This window comes from Polyodon spathula, chromosome 37, assembly GCF_017654505.1.
Source record: "Polyodon spathula isolate WHYD16114869_AA chromosome 37, ASM1765450v1, whole genome shotgun sequence".
NCBI classification, from domain to species: domain Eukaryota; kingdom Metazoa; phylum Chordata; class Actinopteri; order Acipenseriformes; family Polyodontidae; genus Polyodon; species Polyodon spathula.
Genome location: NC_054570.1, coordinates 5,052,076 through 5,064,361, shown reverse-complemented (window position 1 = coordinate 5,064,361; position 12,286 = coordinate 5,052,076). Strand labels below are relative to the sequence as shown.

At 41.3% G+C, this 12,286-nt stretch overlaps 1 pseudogene; it reads left to right on the top strand.

Annotated features, from left to right (window-relative positions):
* The window catches only part of LOC121304290, a 194,609-nt pseudogene that overhangs the window by 122,236 nt on the left and 60,087 nt on the right, over window positions 1-12,286 (top strand).

Below are 12,286 nucleotides of genomic sequence, written 5' to 3'. Positions count from 1 at the left end.
GTGAATCAGTCCCATGCTGTGCTACTTGACAGTGCTATAGCAGGTGAATCAGTCCCATGCTGTGCTATAGCAGGTGAATCAGTCCCATGCTGTGCTATAGCAGGTGAATCAGTCCCATGGTGTACACCCTATTGGTGAATCAGTGCTATGGCTAGGTGAATCAGTCCCATGCTGTACACCCTATTGACAGTGCTATGGCAGGTGAATATTGGCACAGGTTCTATTGACAGTGCTATGGCAGGTGAGACAGAGAGACTCACGGTTTCACAACAACAAACGGAACGTCCCTGTGTTTCTGAATTCCAGGAGTTATATAAAGATCTAAGAGGCAGGGTTTGGACTGAGGCCAGGTTTAGATAAACAGGTTGAGCAGAAACTGAGATGTTTGCTGCCATTTATCATTCGCTGAGATCTCTCGCGCTCTGCGCACATATGAAAACATCACTTGAGAAATTGTTCTCTTTATACAAGCCCCTTCTTATTAAAATATTATCTCTGTGTTTCAGTCACTAGAGTATAATCTCGTCCAGGGATTCCTGTGGATCTTCTCTCCCAGTTTATAAGATTCAAATTGAGGAGCAATGCAGTAATGTTAATACAATACTAAGTGAAAGGGGAAAAGATATTGTCACGGGTAGGGTGACCGGAGATAATCTAGCTAGTGTACTGTCACAGAGACGGCCGAAGTGGGCGGTGTCAGAACCAGGAAAAGGAATGAACACAAAGACAGATGATGTGAAATGATGTGAGCGCTTGCTTGCGCCGGTTTATTATAAATAAAAGGTTTAACAAACACGAAAACACAGGACACGGCACTGGTAGCCAAAAAAAACAGAAACAAAGAAGGACTAAACTTAACAAAACGGTGCACGGACAGACAGGGTGAGTTTTGAACACACAAATATCGTGCTGGTCCCACCAGCATGCAATAGCAATTGTAATTATCACTCTCCTACTCTCTCTCCCATTCTCCACTCACCGAACACCCAACCGCAAGTGGGTGAAAACATGCTGTTTTTATACAGCTGTACCAAGCCTTGATTGCTAATCAATCATTCAATTGGAGTCTCGGTACAACTGCACGTGAATTAATAAAGTGCAATTCCCTGTGCTCACGTATTACATTTTACTTGCACGTGAAGTGCTGTGCAATCCTTGTGCCTAAATACAAATATACATTTTAAACACTCGTGTTCCACAGACCCGTTTATATCCTGTGTACCAATGACTATACACCAACATTAAACACACAACATATAACAGATAATATACACAGGGGCAGGAACTTTGTCACATATACCCCCCCTGTGCAAAGCACACATGACCTCAATGGCCACCTCCCCCCTTAAAAGCCCAAAAGTCAGGCACAAAGTCCTGGGCCAGGACCGGAGGCTTCAAGGGGCCCACAGGTTGTAAGGCTGTCAGCAGCAATGCTGACAGCGGGGTGACATACTCCTGCCAGGGTAGTCCTGGCAGCGGAAAGGCTGCTTGGGGGGTGGTCTCCTGACCTCCCCCCTTCTTCGGAGCTGGCAGCTCCCCTAGGTGGGGCTTCGACCACAGTACTTCCAGCAGTGAAGAAACTGCAGTGGGAGCAGGTCTCCTGACCTTCCCCACGATCTCCAGCAGCGAACAAGCTGCAGTAGGAGCAGGTCTCTTGACCTCCCCCCCGATCTCCAGCAGCGAAATTGCTGCTGGGGTTGGTGGTCTCCAGACCTCCTCCCCATTCTTAGTGGCTGGCAGCTCCCCTTGGTGGGGTTCCGGCCACAGTACTTCCTGCTGCTCTGCGCCTGCCGGTGGAGGTGGAGGAGGCGTGTAGTCTCCTGGCGGTGGAGATGGGAGCGGCGTGTAGTCTCCTGGTGACAGAGGTGGGAGCTGCGCGTAGTCTACCCTTGTTACAGGGGACTGGTGCAGCTCTCCCTCACTTACAGGGGACTGGTGCGGCTCTGGAGACAGCGGTGGGACCTCTGTCTTCCTCTTCTCCTTTCCCCTTCTCTGCCACCTCCTCACCTTCCTCTCCTGCACCAGTTCCTCCTCTCCTTCCTGGTAGGGGCAGCGCACCACCAGGTGCCCGAACTCCCCACAGGCAAGGCACCAGCCCTGGTCCTCCAGACCACCAAGGAAATCCTCCAGGTCCTGGCAGCCATCTCTCCAGTCCCAGCCTTCCATGTTTTATTTATTATTTTTTCTTTTTGTTGCTGTTGTGTTTTTTTTTTTTTTGACAAAACACCTCTCTTGGTCTGACGCTTGGAGGCGCTATTGTCCCACTTTGTCACATGTACCTATGTAGCTGACAACTACGCCACCTTGTTTTTGGTAAGGCAAGGACCTTAATAACCGTTCCCCCATATAAGTTTTTTGTTCCCTGGGTTCCCATACACACACACACAATGGGGCAGCATCTGGTAAATCAAACTTTATTGTTCTCAACAGGGTAAAAATCATTAAAACCAAACCACACAATAATACTAAAAAAATAAGTTGAACTTTCAAAAGGGAGTGCCAAAAAAAGAACAATAGAAGTACCCCGCACACTGGGCAATCTCCTCCTGTTGGTCACGGTCTCAGAAGAAAAGTTAATGTAAATGGACAATTACTGCTAATAAACATGTCAGGAAATCATTCCAAAACAATTTCTGTAGAGCATGTGAGCCTTTTCTGTATCCTTTCACCCATCTCTCTTCACAGCCTCTTCTACCCCTGTAAACCTACCCCTATCTATCTCTCTCCCCACCTCTCCCTTGTTCTACCTCTTTACCCATCTCTCTTTACTGCCTTTTCTACCCCTATACCCCTACCCTCTCTCTCTCTCTCTGTCTCTCTCTCTCTCTCCACCTCTCCCTTCCTCTACCTCTTTCACTTCCCTCTCATCTATCCCTCTTACTCAGCTCCTCTCCTCCATTGCTCCCTTTTCACATTCATACAGAATTTATTTGCATGACAAGGTTTGCAAAATCAGTCCCATGATGTACACCCTATTGACAGCGCTATAGCAGGTGAATCAGTCCCATGCTGTGTTATTGACAGTGCTATAGCAGTGAATCAGTCCCATTGTGTACACCCTATTGACAGCACTATGGCAGGTGAATCAATCCCATGGTGTACACCCTATTGACAGCGCTATAGCAGGTGAATCAGTCCCATGCTGTGCTATAGCAGATGAATCAGTCCCATGCTGTGCTGCAGCAGGTGAATCAGTCCCATGCTGTGCTATTGACAGTGCTATAGCAGGTGAATCAGTCCCATGCTGTGCTATAGCAGGTGAATCAGTCCCATGGTGTACACCCTATTGACAGCGCTATAGCAGGTGAATCAGTCCCATGGTGTACACCCTATTGATGGCGCTATGGCAGGTGAATCAGTCCCATGGTGTGCTACTGACAGTGCTATAGCAGGTGAATCAGTCCCATGCTGTGCTATAGCAGGTAAATCAGTCCCATGGTGTACACCCTATTGACAATGTTATGACAGGTGAATCTGTCCCATGGTGTATACCCTATTAACAGTGCTATAGTGAATCAATCCCATAGTGTACACCCTATTGACAGTGCTATGGCAGGTGAATATTGGCACAGGTTCTTACTGCAATGAGACAGAGAGACTCACGGTTTCACAACAACAAACGGAACGTCCCTGTGTTTCTGAATTCCAGGAGTTATATAAAGATCTAAGAGGCAGGGTTTGGACTGAGGCCAGGTTTAGATAAACAGGTTGAGCAGAAACTGAGATGTTTGCTGCCATTTATCATTCGCTGAGATCTCTCGCGCTCTGCGCACATATGAAAACATCACTTGAGAAATTGTTCTCTTTATACAAGCCCCTTCTTATTAAAATATTATCTCTGTGTTTCAGTCACTAGAGTATAATCTCACCCAGGGAATCCTGTGGATCTTCTCTCCCAGTTTATAAGATTCAAATTGAGGAGCAATGCAGTAATGTTAATACAATACTAAGTGAAAGGGGAAAAGATATTGTCACGGGTAGGGTGACCGGAGATAACCTAGCTAGTGTACCTATGTAGCTGACAACTGTGCCACCTTGTTTTTGGCAAGGCAAGGACCAAATAGTTATTTCGTTCCCCCATATAAGTTTTTTGTTCCCCAGGTTCCCACACAGACACAATGGGGCAGCATCTGGTAAATCAAACTTTATTGTTCTCAACAGGGTAAAAATCATTAAAACCAAACCACACAATAATACTAAAAAAATAAGTTGGGCAATCCCCTCCTGTTGGTCACGGTCTCAGAAGAAAAGTTAATGTAAACGAACAATTACTGTTCAACAAAAAAAAGGAGAAAAAAAGAAAGCCCAGGGGGGGTAGACCCCACACTCCTGGTCCGCCACTGTTTCCTCCCACCAATGTGGGAACACCACCCCCTGCTGGATCTCTCCATTGCCAATCGATTGCCGCCTCCAATGGACCTGAGACAAGTGATTGGGGCAAAGAAAGGGCTGTCAGGAACTGACACACAGGTAAGTAAATTACACCCTCCACCCAGAGGTTCTGGTCACTTCCCTTTGGTCGGTCTCTAAACCCGCAGTTCTCTCCTGTCTCTCACCACACTCCCTGGTCCTCATCCTGATTCTATCTGTTGCCAATGGACCTGATGTGGAAGCTGGACTCCAGACCCAAAGGCAAGGTAGGTAAACCACTGGAGGCCTCAAGCACACTCTGATGGGGATGCAGGGGGCTGGCCATTACGGGTAAGTAATACAGACAAAACAGTTAACATGGACTTGACAGTTAATTGTCCTTTCCCCTCTTCCAGAGATTAAGGAAAATGATCCGCCCCTATCAAGGATCCATGGGGGGGCCCAAACGTCCTGGACCAAACACTGGGACCCAAAGCAGTTACACCTGTCCCTTGTTCCACCAAGGAAAAACAAAACAAACCAGAAAAAAGGAAAACAAGTGGCCAAAAATAAATGGCTAATTGTTCTACATCCAAAAAAAACTGCTCTACCCAGCAGTCAGACACAACACACATAAAACCAACTGGGGGTTGAGATGAGCAGCTTCCAATAAAAAATAAGACAATACACAAAACTCATATAAAATTCGTCACTTGAGACATCTCACACTCTAGTCTTGGGTGGGGTAGTTCTTTTAAAGACTTTTGTGGGGAGACATTGTGTGGGGTAGTTCTTTTAAAGACTATTTCATGGGGAGACATTGGGTGGGGTAGTTCTTTTAAAAGTGTATTAAGATATTTTTTTGTATACTATGCGTATAGTATAGATTCAACATATCTTTAAACAAACTTGAGATAAAAGACTTTCAAAATGTTCCATATGCCTATGTGTCAAATAATGCGATTTGGTGGTTTTAAAGATGTTTAATTCCAAAGCTACACAGTAAAACATCCCCAAATGACCAAACATAAAGTAAACATACTATTCTGTATCATACAACTTGAATGTCTATTACACCTTTTAATAAACTTGAGATATGTGTTTGAAAACGCTCCATGTTGCATTTTCCCATTGACAAATGATGTGATGTGACTGATGTAAAGTTATTTAATTCCAAAACTACAGATTGAACATCCCCAAATGAACCAAACATATAGTAACAATACTATTATTTATCATACAACTTGAATATCCAATGCACCTTTTAATAAACTTGATAAAAGTGTTTCAAAACTCCATATTGCATTTTCCCATTCTGACAAATGATGCGCTTGGATGCTTTTAAAGTTCTTTAATTGTAAAACTAAACATTAACACATTGAAGTTCTATCAGTTGCTGTGCCCTGTGTTTGTAGAACGGCACAAAACACAAAACAACAGAGAGAGAGATTGAGAGAGAGAGAGAGAGAGAGAGAGAGAGAGAGAGAGAGAGGAGAGAGAGAGAGAGAGAATACTAGATGGGCCTCTTCAGTGTGTTACAGAAAATGATTTCAACGAGCGTTTCTTTGTCGTCATAACTAACGAGAGCTAAGGTGGAGTTTATAAACTGTCACAGATTATTTATTTCCTGTAACTCACTGAAGAGGCACATCTGTTATTTTTTTATAATCCACATGGTTCACATGATTTCAGATTAAATACATCTGTCTCTGTAAGGTCCTATAGTTGGATAGTGCATTCAAAGAAAAGATACTACCATGAAGACCAAAGATCTTTCAAAACAACTCTGGGATGAAGTTGTGGAAAGGCACACATCAGGGGAGGGGTATAAAAAGATTTCAAAGGCATTGAATATCCTTTGGAGCACAGTCAAGTCAATCATGAAGTAGTGGAAGGTATACGGCACCACCCAGAATCTGCTTAGAGCAGACCGTCCTCCCAAACTGAACAGCCGGGTAAGAAGGGCATTGGTCAGAGAAGCCAGCAAGAGGCCAATAACAGAGTTCCATGGCTGAGATAGGAGAATCTGTTCATGTGTCAACAATAGCTCAGGTACTCCACAAATCTGGCCTGTATGGAAAAATGGCAAGAAGGAATCTATTTCTGAAAAAAATCCCATGTAAAATCCAGCTTGGAATTTGCAAAAAGGCATGTGCAAAAGATTTTGTGGTCCAATGAAACAAAAATTGAACTATTTGGCCTAAATGCAAAGCATTATGTCTGGCACAAATCCAACACAGCACATTACCATCAGGGTTGTGGCCGCCGTCGTATTCTTTATTTCTTGTAGACCTAAGAAAGTTTACAAACGAGAGGAGGCCATTCGGCCCAAGTGTCTCCTAATTTCTGTTCTGAATGCCCCTTTGTCTAATCTCCATTTGTGACCCCTGGTCCTTGTTTCTTTTTTCAGGCTGAAAAAGTCCCTTGGGTCGACACTGTCAATACATTTTAGAATTTTGAATGCTTGAATTAGGTCGCCACGTAGTCTTCTTTGTTCAAGACTGAACAGATTCAATTCTTTTTAGCCAATCTGCAAATGACATGCCTTTTAAGCCCGAATAATTCTGGTCGCTCTTCTTTGCACTCTTTCTAGAGCAGCAATATCTTTTTTATAGCGAGGTGACCAGAACTGAACACAATATTCAAGATGAGGTCTTACTAAGTGCATTGTACAGTTTTAACATTACTTCCCTTGATTTAAATTCAACACTTTTCACAATGTATCCGAGCATCTTGTTGGCCTTTTTTATAAGCTTCCCCACATTGTCTAGATGAAGACATTTCTGAGTCAACAAAAACTCCTAGGTCTTTTCATAGATTTCTTCTCCAATTTCAGTATCTCCCATATAATATTTATAATGCACATTTTTATTTCCTGCATGCAGTACCTTACACTTTTCTCTATTAAATGTCATTTGCCATGTGTCTGCCCAGTTCTGAATCTTGTCTAGATAATTCTGAATGACCTTTGCTGCTACAACAGTGTTTGCCACTCCTCCTATTTTTGTGTCGTCTGAAAATTTAACAAGTTTGCTTACTATACCAGAATCTAAATCATTAATGTAGATTAGGAATAGCAGAGGACCTAATACTGATCCCTGTGGTACACCACTGGTTACCACACTCCATCCTGAGGTTTTTCCTCTAATCAGTTCTTTCTGTTTTCTACATGTTAACCACTCCCTAATCCATGTACATGTGTTTCCTTGAATCCTAACTGTGTTCAGTTTGAGAATTAATCTTTTGTGCGGGACTTTGTCAAAAGCTTTCTGGAAATCTAAATAAACCATGTCATATGCTTTGCAATTATCCATTATCGATGTTGCATCCTCAAAAAAATCAAGCAAGTTAGTTAGACACAATCTCCCTTTACTAAGAACATGTTGACTGTCTCCCAGGACCCTGTTACCATAAAGGTAATTTTCCATTTTGGATCTTATTATAGTTTCCATAAGTTTGCATATGATAGAAGTCAGGCTTACTGGTCTGTAGTTACCTGGTTCAGTTTTGTTTCCCTTTTTGTGGATCGGTATTACGTTTGCAATTTTCCAGTCTGTCGGTACCACCCCTGTGTCAAGAGACTGCTGCATGATCTTGGTTAGCGGTTTGTAAATAACTTCTTTCATTTCTTTGAGTACTATTGGGAGGATCTCATCCGGCCCAGGGGATTTGTTTATTTTAAGAGCTCCTAGTCCCTTTAACACTTCTGCCTCAGTTATGCTAAAGTTATTTAAAACTGGATAGGAACTGGATGACATGTGGGGCATGTTGTCAGTATCTTCCTTTGTAAAAACTTGTGAAAAGTAATCATTTAATATATTTGCTATTTTTTTTCTTCCTCTACGATTTTGCCATTTGTATCTCTTAAACATTTAATCTCCTCTTTGAATGTTCGCTTGCTGTTGTAATATTGGAAAAACATTTTGGAATTGGTTTTAGCTCCCTTAGCAATGTTCATTTCTATTTCTCTCTTGGCCTTTCTAACTTCCTTTTTGACTTGCGTTTGCAGTTCTGTGTACTCTTTCTGCGTACTTTCTTTTCGGTCCTTTTTTAATGCTCTGTAAAGTGCCTTTTTTGGCTGAATCTTTTTTTAAATTGATCTATTAAACCATTTTGTCAATTTAGTTTTACATTTAGATTTGTCTACTTTAGGGATGTAATTGTTTTGCGCCTCTAGTACTACATTTTTGAAGAACAACCATCCTTCTCCTGTGGGTGTTTTCTCTATTTTACTCCAATCTACTTCTGTTAGTCTCTGTTTCATACCTTCATAGTTTGCTTTTCTAAAATTGTAAACCTTAGCTTTAGTCATTACTTTTGGGTTTTTTTTTTTTTTTAGTTTTACATCTGAGGCGAGTAATAAAAACTACACTTGAATTAATACTCAATTACTTGTTTTTTGTGAACACGATCACCCACAGAACTGTATAATAAAGTTTGTTTCTAGAATTCTCTAGTTTGTATGTGTGTGTTTTATAATATACATACCTGTCAGCCCTGAGCTTTTAAAATAAGGGTGACTGCATTGGAAGAACTCTGAAACAGTCCCTCACAGGCAGGGTTACCATATGACTTCTTGTACACTCCTAGGATAGTTTAGTAGTCCTGCTGTGAACAGTGTGCCTGCCACAAGCTTCCCATGGGTCCTAAAGGATGACCAACTGACAGGAACTGTACTGCAGGAAATTCTGAAGTGTTAACTAATGGAATTGCAAAAATGTAAACTTGAGATGAGAGGAAATCCAACACTGTGTGTACAAGCGAGTCTTTCATTTTATTCGAGGAATTGGTAAAACAAACCGGTACTTAACATGCAGGCACTGGTGTCCCCTGTGGGGGGAATCTTTAAATCCGCGCACCAGTCGTAACCGGAAGTTTGATTGTTTCAGCTGCTTGGAGAAAAACACGAGAAAACAGGAGGAGTAGAAGAGAGAAGGAGAAGGAGAAGGAGAAGGAGGAGGAGGAGGAGAAGGAGAAGGAGAAGGAGAGGAGAGGAGAAGGAGAGCGGTGAGTTAGTGGAATTGAATTCCCCGCACCCTCTGGAAACCCCGTGTGTGGTGGGGGGGGGGGGGGTATCGTGTTTATATTATATCGAGGAGGGCGGGTTTGATGCGGGACTCGAGCAGACACGGGGCTCATTCATTATTATTAAACCTGCTACTCTGAGCGCTCTTTGAAACACACCGAGTTCGGATCCGGTTTATATTCAGGTCTTGTTAATCAGAGCTGAGGATCGGCGGCTCGTCTGCAGCGCTGCAGGAGATTTTAATTGCAGAGTCTGTAGCGCTCTGTGCAGCGCGTCCCGTTTGTAACGCGGTGCAGGAACTGCATTCTGCTGCACTGTCAGCTGCCCTGTCCTGTACGAGCATCGGCCTGCTTCATAATAACAACACAATGAACGCTGCTTCCTTATACGATCGCTGTGTGCTGTGTGTCAAGCAGGGCTACCAGGTTAACACGGAAAACTGGACTCGGTTTCTTCAATTCATCGAAGCTGCAGCAACTTGAACCAGTGAAAGTAACTATATAATAACACAATCATAATTAAAACGCTAAACATCGCGTGTGTTTATTGCAGGTCAGACCAAATAATTTATTTATGTTTAATTTTGTATTGTCGTCTGACCAAAACATGTTAAATGTACAAGAGATTCGAAAAACATCTTCCAGCTTTTACCATTTAAAACACTTGAGCATTTTAAACCGTGGTATAAGAGATCAACAGATCCGATTAACACTGACATGACTGAATAACCTGTATTACTATCCTCATATTTACATTAACAAATCCTATTAACACTGACATGACTGAATAACCTGTATTACTATCCTCATATTTATATTAACAGATCCTATTAACACTGACATGACTGAATAACCTGTATTACTATCCTCATATTTACATTAACAGATCCTATTAACACTGACATGACTGAATAACCTGTATTACTATCCTCATATTTATATTAACAAATCCTATTAACACTGACATGACTGAATAACCTGTATTACTATCCTCATATTTGTATTAACACTGACATGACTGAATAACCTGTATTACTATCCTCATATTTACATTAACAGATCCTATTAACACTGACATGGCTTAGTAACCTGTATTACTGTCCTCATATTTATATTGACAGATCCTATTAACACTGACATGGCTGAATAACCTGTATTACTGTCCTCATATTTATATTGACAGATCCTATTAACACTGACATGGCTGAATAACCTGTATTACTGTCCTCATATTTATATTGACAGATCCTATTAACACTGACATGGCTGAATAACCTGTATTACTATCCTCATATTTATAATAACTGTATATTGCTATGAATTGTAAAGGATTGAGCAGTATGAATTGAACTGGAATATTTAAATGTGTATGTATACTAACTGAGCCCTTCTAACTCAAGGCAAACCCCAAATAATAAATAAGTAATGGTTTGCATTATTTCTATAGCTTAAACATTATAGATTTAATTATAACATCTGCAGTAAATGTGTTATTTTTCAGGCACGGCACAAAGGTGCTCTAATTCCTCAGAGCCAGAGTGCTTTTTAAAAGTTAGTAAAATGACAATCTGTAAATGTGTAACTTATTTAAAAAGTGTCTGATTCATAAGATTTGAAATACTGAAACATTCATTCTTTTTTGCTATGTTCTGTGTCGGTTGGCAGTTGTAAGATTTTGTTTTTGTTTACAATGAGAAATGGATCACTCTGAAGTGAGCATTAATAATCATATATGGCAGCATTAATGTTACCCAGGATTTCTTTATCAGTTCCTGCGTAGGGAATTCTACATGTTGTGATGTAAATTTCTAATGACTAGATGTTAAAAACATGAAATACATTAACAAATATTATATAGATCAGGGCTCCAGACAAACTGTATTCCTTAATAGCCAAATCCAATTGCTGGAGCCACTTCAGTAGCAGGATGTGTGCCATCATATGCAACTGGGTTTTGTGCCACGATGGGACCACACTGCTTACAATCGAACAACATGCTAGATTGGCTGGATATAAAACAGTACAAGTCATTGTGGACTCAATTGTTTGTTGCCTCAATCTGCTGAATGGTTAATCTATGCATTAACAGAAATATAGTAATAATAATAATAATAAGTATAATAGTAATATGCTGAATGTTACTAGAATACAGAAGTAGCAGTGCTTATATAACACAATGTGCCAAGTTACAGTTGCCGGGACTGCGCTGAAATTAGCCAGCTGCTTAAAAAATATACCAAGAGTGAGAGGATGGCTATTTAAATAATCACTAAATAGCTAATTTTTAATGGTTTATTTTTTTAATGGTTTTCTCAATTAGTTTACAATGTGTCCCGGCTTTGAGCTTTGAAAATGTGATCACCCCCCTCCCGAGAAGTAAAAATATCATGAATAAGCGGCTGCCCCAAATAAACAAGAGGCAGCTGAGCCGAGCCGAGGCACACTGTTTAGAATCTATGAAAAGAAAAGAAATCACATCACATTCTGATTAAATGTTAAGGACATCATTTAAATCCATGTTTTTTTTTTATATTCCAAAACAAAATGAATCGCACCTGCGATGTTGACACACCAACTTCCTTTGCAAGAGCAGCTTGAGAAACCACAGGAGCCTCGTTCTTCTGCAAGAGTTCAGTGTGATTTACACAATTTACACAAGTCACAGTGTAGTCATGTCCTCACTGCACTGTCATGGGACCTGTCTCACTCTGAAAAGCAATCTCATTTGAAAATACTTGTCCCAATTAGTCAACATCAATAGCACTGGAAGAACCGTCTCCCAGAGCTGTATCCCATTGAAGCAGCAATTCCCATTATCAGGATCCTGATTAGGCAGCGCAGGCTGTACAATCGATTCAACCATTTCATCACTTACTATAAACAAGATAACAGCCTGATAATCATGACAACA